Below are 8,719 nucleotides of genomic sequence, written 5' to 3' on the forward strand. Positions count from 1 at the left end.
TCACTACAACTATTTGAAGCGAACCAACTATGATTCCAATGGAACATATTAAACACTAGTTCATTCTAATACGATTTTTCAGATTATGGAACACTATTCCAATCAGATTGTGTTCCCCTTCAACTAATCAAAATTGTTTCACTACAACTATTTGAAGCGGACCAACTATGATTCCAATGGAACATCTTAAACACTAGTTCATTCTAATACAATTTTTCAGATTATGGAAAACTATTCCAATTAGATTGTGCTCCCCTTCAACTAATCAAAATTGTTTCACTACAACTATTTGAAGGGAACCAACTATGATAGAAACAAATAAACTTATACGTGGAATTCACTATGATAGATTATGGACATTATGCATAATATGCAAACAAAAGAAAGCTTGTTAACTAGTAAATCCAAACTACAAACTAAGTCTTATCGGATTGACAAAATTCGATCCAATGTGAATTATAAATGAACACAAATAAATCAATTCCTACTAAATATAATATTAAGTATAAACGGACTCTAGCTACACTACTAAATCAACACAAAAGAGTAGCATGTCCTATTCAACACTAAAACATATTGAACACTAAAAAATTGTACACTAACAAATTAATTTCTACTAAATATAATCGGATACTACACTACTAAAACTAATTCCACACATACTACACTACTAAATCAAATGTACAAATACACAAAATCTACTACGCTACTTAATCAGATACACAAATACACAAAATCCATGTGAACGTGGGAGTAGTGACCCTAGGGGAGGGATTATCTTGGATCAAAGAAAGCCTCAAAACTTACTTCGCCCATTGGAAGATCAAGACATGGCTTGCGAAGCATATTTGGATGACGGCAACACCACGTTGATCGGCCGTGTACTCCAGATCAAGCCCGAAGAACTTCTCATGATCCGGTGCGTGGTTAAACCATCGTTCCTTCAACTGTTGAAGGAAATACGGCACCTCCGTGCTCAGGTTCGTGTACACGACACGGAGCTTCGTCGCGCCATGCGCGACCACCTCACGAAAGATAGTTGGCATGGTGGAAGAAGAGAAGGTAAGAAGAGAGGAGAAGAACAGAGAGGGCGACGCGAGAGAGAAGAAGAATAGAGAGGGCGACGCGAGAGAGAAGAAGAACAGAGAAATGGCGACTGTACGCTTCGCTTCGTGCTTTTCATCGCCCGAAACGACGCGGGATGCAAATCGTTTGGGCCATTAATCCCGGGTTGAGCCACCAACCGGGACTAAAGAGTTATACCAAACGGTTGCCACCACTACGGCAGACCACGTGTTAGGATTTTAGTCCCGGGTTCAACCACCAACCAGGACTAAAGAGGTATACCAACCGTCGACACAACCACGGCATGCCACGTGTTAGGCCTTTAGTCCCGGGTTGAGCCACCAACCGGGACTAAAGGGTGATACAAACGGTTGCCACCACCACTGCCCGCCGCGTAGCCCTTTAGTCCCAGTTTGGGACACGAACCGGGACTAAAGACTCCTTACGGCCCGGGACTAAAGCCTCGAGGGAGGCATTGAGAATTGGGGCGACGTGGCCGGGCCTTTAGTCCCGGCCCAGAGGCACTCCGGGACTAAATGGTCCAGGCCAAAGGCCCGTTTTCTACTAGTGTTTGATCTCCCTACCCTACCCTATACTTTACACTTGCATGTTTTACTTTCTGCTGCTATACTATTAGATGTGCGTGTGTAGGGTGAACTTGACTAGTCATAATTGCTAAAATAGGCCCACACTTTAAATTGGAAAAACGCCAAGTTTTTATCCTGTCAAGTATTCTAATCACCCCCCTCTAGACATACTTTCAGTCCTACATTGTCATTTTTCTAAAAACTTGCATCCGTTATTAGTTGTCGGCTCTCTCCGTTCTTGTCGTTAACCTTTCGAGTCCAACCACACACGCACGCTTCCGCGACATCATTTAATTATTGTTTTTAAAAGTGTATGAAATGTTCGAGGAACAGGTTGAAAGTTGGCGTGCGCTCTCAATATAGTGTAGGTAGACATGCTACCAAATTTCGTCCCATTCAGAATCCGTTTCATGCCCCCAACCATTAAACCTATAGCGGCACTATAGCCGGTCAAACGTCGGACATTTTCAATTTAAAAAACTTGTCATGACCCGCAAACCTCTCTCTCTTCTTAGGACTAGCCAATCTACATAGCCCAATAACCCACTTATCCCCATCTGCTTCCGTATCGCCATACCAGGATCTGACGGTCCGGAAGCAAATGAATTACACTAACCCTAGACCAAACCATACTTATTTAAAGAGTCCAACTCTAGATTTTAGAAGGCATGTCCCATCCCACCGATTCAGCCGCCGTCACCCACAGCTGGTCTCCTCCTATATTTCCCCTCCTGCCCAATCCTGGAGCCTCCTCGCCCGCCGTTGCCCGAGGCCACCTCCTCTGCTCAATCCCACGGGGATCACGAGCAGCTCATCCCCGGCAACCAGATCGCTGGACGTGTCTAGCTCCCAGCAGACGCATGCTCTCGCTCGAGCTCCTTGATTCTCCGAGCACGAGTGCCACCACATGACCGCCTCTTCGGCCAGCTGCCCTGCCGGAGCTCTAGAGCACCGTCCGGCCACGTCCGCACCACCAGGCTGGCCTTGTCCCTCTCCTTCCCTCCCATGTTTCACTTTTCCTCACGTTTTTCCCTCTCTCACACATCTCCCTCTATCCATCTTGCTTTCTCTGTTTTAGGGAGACCACCATGGCGCCGAGGACCTCACCTGCACCGCAAACTGCGAGCTCGCCGTATGCCAGCAACCCAGCAGGTCGCCCCGGCCTCGCGTCCCCTTTTCTCCCTTTCTTCCCTCTCTAAGCTCCTGTGCTGTCCCTCTCTTTCTGCTGCAATAGGAACCATGGGAGCCCGCATGACTTGCTCCCCCGGATGCACCTCCTCTTGCGTGGACCTGGTGACGCCATGGCCATGCCGCCCTCGACACCCGCCACCCGGAACCATCCCCAACCAGATCCAGCATGCAGCAGGTCCGTACCCGTCACACCCGTGACGGTTGCTCTCTGTCGTTGTTGTGTGCGTTTGTGGAGAAGAACACCCGTGCATCCTTAGTATATGTTGGCTTCCTTGGCTAATACGACATAATACGAATCACAGCCGAGCTGTCTAGCGCCTCTTGATTCCAACGACTGGATTTGGGGTTCGAATCCTAGGCATCCCTATTTTATTATGTTTTTTTTGCTCTGTTCCATCTCATCTCCATCCCGCCAAAAGATTGTTCATCTAAAGTGAATTATGTGTTACAAGTATATCTTAAAGCAATGCCAGCCGAGTTGGTTACGCAGCCATGCTTGCAACCAGGAGGTCCTCGGTTTGAGCCCAAGCATCCTCAATTTTTGCATTGCTTTCTTTTATATTTTTTATGCATCGTGCACACTTGGGCCAAGTCCTCCTCGACCGTTGCACTTTGCTGCAATTTGGTCCATATTGTTTTTTTTAGAACACTAGGAATTTAATGCTTATCCAATGCATTTTATCAATACAAAATGTCATGTTTTTACAATTCTAATAAGTAATTAACTGTGCATCGCATGAAAAAACTTTATATATGTAAAATGTTCAGAATATTGTGTAGATTCATCATAACCAACTTTCATCCATGATAAACATGTTTAAGTTGCCGTCTTCATTTAATTTGCATACATGTCGTATTAAAACGGTTTATTGCATATTTGTTTAACCGTAGCTTCGATTAAAATGACCCACATATGTAACTTGATCAGGAAAAATGGATATAATAACATGGTGAAATTTATTCTGCTCTTTAACAACTCTAAAATTCTGAAGATTACCTAAATCTTAATTCGCATATGGGGACTTTCCAGAATTATTATTAGTTGTTCCTGCCTTATTTAAACTTGCCTAGAATTGTAAGTAGTTCCATAATATCTTGTTGCATCCATGATTTAACATGGTGTGGCTCTCACTTGCGTACATTTTGCATTCATACCATATCATCTTATGTTGTTCATATCTTTTAGACAGTTACTCCGTTTTAGATGGTCCATATATGTAAATTGACTAGAATGACGTGTAGAGTCACATGATCCACTTTATTTTGCTTTTTAATAAATATAAAACATGTTTAGTTTAGATATGGACCAATTTCAAAATTAACATATGGGGTCATTTCGGAAATGTTATATGTTGTTTCTGACCTCATTTAAAATGGCTAGATATATGTTTATTTATGCTTCACCTCTTGCCATGTTTAACAACATTTAATATTATCGTGTACCTAAACGGGAGTGAACTAAGTAATTCAAATATGGAATTTAGTCAATATGTAACTCGTTGGATATTGAACTTCATTTAATGTGTAGGAGTTTATTGTTGTGCTTGTCGTACCATGCATAATTAATTGAACATGCATCATATTTGGTTGCGCATCATGTCATGCATATGTTGTGGTGTTTATCATGTGTTGATTGTTGTTTTCTGAATGCTTCTTCCCGATAGAGTTCCGCAAGCCTGTCAGAGTATGAGGATTCATTCGACTACGTGGTTCGTCTACTTCATGGGATTTGTTCTTCTTCAAGGCGGGATCACAAGCAAGATGACCATTTCCCTAGATACCAGTACTATCATTGATGTGCTAGTTGTCTCGTATCTATCGCTATGTCTCGCTGCCCATCACGTGTTAATGACAACCTCCCAACATTGTCATGAAAAGCCTCTAACCCATCCACATCCTAACAAACCCCTATTTGGCTATGTTACTATTTGCTCAGCCTTCTTATATCGTTGCTAGTTGCAGGTGCAGGTGCTTCCATGTGCCAACAAACTTCCATGCTTCCATGTGCCAACATACTTCCATGCTTCCATGTGCAGTTGCTAATTGCGTCCTAATTGCTATTTAATTTAATGCACCTATATAGTTGGTATAAGGTGGAAGGCTTGGCCTTCTAGCCTGGTGTTTTGTTCCATCTTTGCCGCCCTAGATACTTGTGTAATGGTGTTATGTTCCATAATTGAGGGCTCCTAACACACTTGGGGTTATTACGGGGACCCCTTGACTTTCTCTTTGGGATAAAACTCTTCTGGCAAGGCCCAACATTGGTACTAAATTTGCCTAATAACTAATGAACCGCATAGGAAGTAATTAACCCGTGGATAATTAATCAACCCACGTGCCAGTGCTCCTCATGAGTGTTGGTCCAAATAGAGCCACTTGCGGGGCCACACGGGGCAACTCGGGGATTTCCATCCGGCAACCATAGTGGTCATCTATCGTGTCCTGAGAATGTGATACACGGCTCCTATCGGGTTCGTCGACACGTCGGGCGACCTTGCTTATTTTGTTTTACCTTTATCGAACGTCTTGTGCGAGGGATACCCAGGATACTTTGGGCTATCTCGAGGTTGAGGTTTTCCACGAGGAATACGAGATCACGGGTTTTTCGTGGTCGAGGTTTCTGACATAGCTTGTGGTAGTTTGTGATGGACTAGTTGGAGCACCCCTACAGGGTTGAATCTTTCGGAAAGTCGTGCCCGCGGTTATGTAGCAACTTGGAAACTTTGTTTAACACCCGGTCATAAAAACTTGAAGTAAACTTAAATAAAATATGCCAGCTGTGTGAGTAACCGTGACTGTCTCTTCTCGTGAGCTCTGTATGCGAGAGAGGAAACGGTGGGGTTATATTTGACATAAGTAGATGTTCTGGATCACTTCATGATTATGTTTAGTTCAGATTCATTATGCGTAGATCAACCCCCTCGATTTCTTGTACTCGTAAGTTCGCCACCCCAAATAAATGCTTAGTTGTTTGCTGCAGCCTCACCAATTAACCACACCTCACCCATTAAGCTTTACTAGTCTTGATACCTTTGGAAATGAGATTGTTGAGTTCCTGTGGCTCACAGACTACTACAACAACAGTTGTAGGTACAGGTAAAGTGATACTTGGATTTTATTCTTCTTCTTCTTCTTCTTCTTCTTCTTCGATTTAGGATGGATTCCAGACCAGCAGCTTGGGATAGCAAAGATGGACGTCGTTCTTTTAACGTTTGATTTCATCCTTAGTTAGACCTTGCTCTTATACATGGTGGTTGAATGCATTGTTGTATTGAGATGTTCATGCCATAGCTTGTGGCGACAAGATGCGTTTCTATTCGTGTCGAGGCCCTCATACCAAAATAAGGATAGGATCTCATCTTGGGCGTTAAAATACATCTATGGACGTTCTGTTAGGTTTACCTCGAACAAAGAAGGGGATGGATAGAATATTTGTTGTCGTGGATAGATTTTCAAAAATGGCACAATTTACACCATGTCAGAAAGGTGATGATGTTGCTAATGTTGCTGGTGCTTTCCTAAAATTATTCGCTTGCATAGTGTGCCAAATATTATTGTATAAGATCATGATGCTTAATTTTTGAGCCACTTTTGGAGATGTTTATGGGTTATGTTGCGGAGTAAACTGCTTTTTAGTACTACATATGACCCCAAACTTATGGACAAAGGGAAGTAGTCAATAGATCATTGTCTACTATTCTTAGGGTTGTTTTGAAGAATATCTTGAAAATGAGGGAAGAGTACTTGCCTCATATTGAAATTTTCTTATGATCGTTCATTGCATTCTACTACTAAGATGTGTCCTTTTGAAATTGTGTATAGTTTCATACCACATGCACCTATTGATTTATTGCCCCTTCCATCTTCGGAGAAGGTTAATTTTGATGCTAAACAACATGCTGAATTGATCTTCAAAATGTATGAGGTAACTAAGGAAAACATTGAGCATATGAATGTTAAATACAAACTTGCTGGAGATAAGGGTAGAAAACTTGTTGTCTTTGCACGTGGAGATCTTGTTTTGTTACATTTGCGTAATAATAGATTTCCTAATTTGCGCAAGTCAAAGCCAATGCCACGTGTTGATGGTACTTTTAAGGTGTTATAGAAAATGAATGATAATACATATAAACTTGAGCTTCCTACAGAGTATGGGGTTAGTCCCACTTTTAACATTGCTGATTTGAAGCCTCATATTGGTGTGGAAGATGAGCTTTCGTCGAGGACGACTTCATTTTTATAAGGGGAGTATGATGAGGACATCAATACCATTGTTACACCCACATCCCCTGCTTCTATACATAATAGGTCGATTACTAGTGCTTGCACATGCCAATTCAATTAGCAGGTACTTGTGTTTCTTGGAAATCCTTCTAATGTTCATGAACATACGATGTTGCCTAAGTTAGATACCTTAGTTTTACTTATGAATCAAGGACCTAGCATGGACAAGAAGGTTGGTCGTTGGAGTGGGATCAAGCATGGAGAAGAAGGTCCGCATGCGGGAGATAACAATGGCGTTTCCAGTGGTGATTTTCACACTTTATAGCCACTATAAGGAGACCATGAATGCTTGGACAAAATATACAAGATGCCACTGCATAAACTTCATCCATATGATATTATAGGTGTTGTGTCACCTTATTTTTGTATAGGTCCATGCAATTTCGAAATACTACATTATAGGCTCTTTTTTAGAGTTTGTATGTGTTTGGAAACTGGGTTAGGTTTGATTTTGGACCCCTGCTCCGAGGGGTCATGAAATTCCCCATGCATTCCCCAATATATACATCCCTTAGGGCACCGTTTAGACCTGGGCTTTGTTTAGATTACAAGTGCTCCTAGCTGGAACTTCGTGTCCTTTTTTGTGTTCTACGACCAGGCCAAGACGTCAAAGAACCCCACTTCCATCAATAAAGCTTTCCTCTTACATTTACAATATCCACATTGCAATTCCATTTTCTTGCTTGTTCTTTATTTGCATGCAGGAAACATACCCTCGTGGTCAGGTTGATCATGCTCCAGCATGGTCAATAAACTCTCGGAGTTGGTTTAGCGATTGGTAAGGTGCAACATCTTCAGATGTTCATAGTCGTATCGTTAAAGCCTAATCCACCATAAATGATAGACATATCTCATCGAAAGATAAGGACAACTTTGCCTCTATCATTATGCGTATGCCATGTGAACAAACGTGGCTAGAACTCGAAACTCGAAAAGTTTACACACTAAAACCAGCAACTCGACACACGATGCAACCGAAAATTCGACAACGCAAAACCTAAGTGGAAATGTCAAAAGGCTCAGACTGTCTGGGAAACGAATGAAGTAATCTAACTTTTTTTTGCTTTTTCTTGGACTTTAGGTATGAAGAACATATGCAATCTAGACTACGAAAAATTTAAAATCTCACCGAGCAACCTAAAAACTGATACCACTTGATAGGGGTGAGGGTCTTGATGTATCGATGATATGATAACTATCGATTTGGTGGAGGCCATTCAGGGAGTCCGGGACTAAGGTGTCCTCGGTCTACTGGCCTATCTCGATGGGCCGGACAGATGGGCCGTTCTCTGACCATCACTGAAGGACCAAAGATTATGATGGCGCCATGTCCAAGATGGAAACCTCCTAAGCCGTGGCGTGAACTCCAAGTCACGATGATGGATTCGGCATGTTTACTCCTTGACGTAAATGACATTCTGTAACCCTAGGTACCCCTGGTATCTATAAAAACCAGATGGTTTTAGTTCGTAAGGCACATTAAGATCAATATTCCTAGGGTTTTAGACCACCTCATAAGATCTCGAGGTAGATCAACTCAGTACTTGATACATCATCATCAATACAAACAAAGCAGAACATATGGTAGTACC

The 8,719-nt window shown here is 42.3% G+C and overlaps 2 long non-coding RNA genes across 2 annotated transcripts; both read left to right on the forward strand.

The window, feature by feature from the left end:
• Nucleotides 1-2,305: 2,305 nt before the first annotated feature.
• LOC123448431 lies at nt 2,306-4,549 on the forward strand. Its single transcript, XR_006631757.1, has 3 exons — nt 2,306-2,804; nt 2,887-3,018; nt 4,508-4,549. It is a non-coding gene; the product is annotated as an uncharacterized LOC123448431 (long non-coding RNA).
• Nucleotides 4,550-5,917: 1,368 nt separating this feature from the next.
• LOC123446338 lies at nt 5,918-7,779 on the forward strand. Its single transcript, XR_006631319.1, has 2 exons — nt 5,918-7,191; nt 7,280-7,779. It is a non-coding gene; the product is annotated as an uncharacterized LOC123446338 (long non-coding RNA).
• Nucleotides 7,780-8,719: the final 940 nt, after the last annotated feature.

This window comes from Hordeum vulgare, chromosome 4H (genome assembly GCF_904849725.1).
Source record: "Hordeum vulgare subsp. vulgare chromosome 4H, MorexV3_pseudomolecules_assembly, whole genome shotgun sequence".
Taxonomy (NCBI): Eukaryota; Viridiplantae; Streptophyta; class Magnoliopsida; order Poales; family Poaceae; genus Hordeum; species Hordeum vulgare.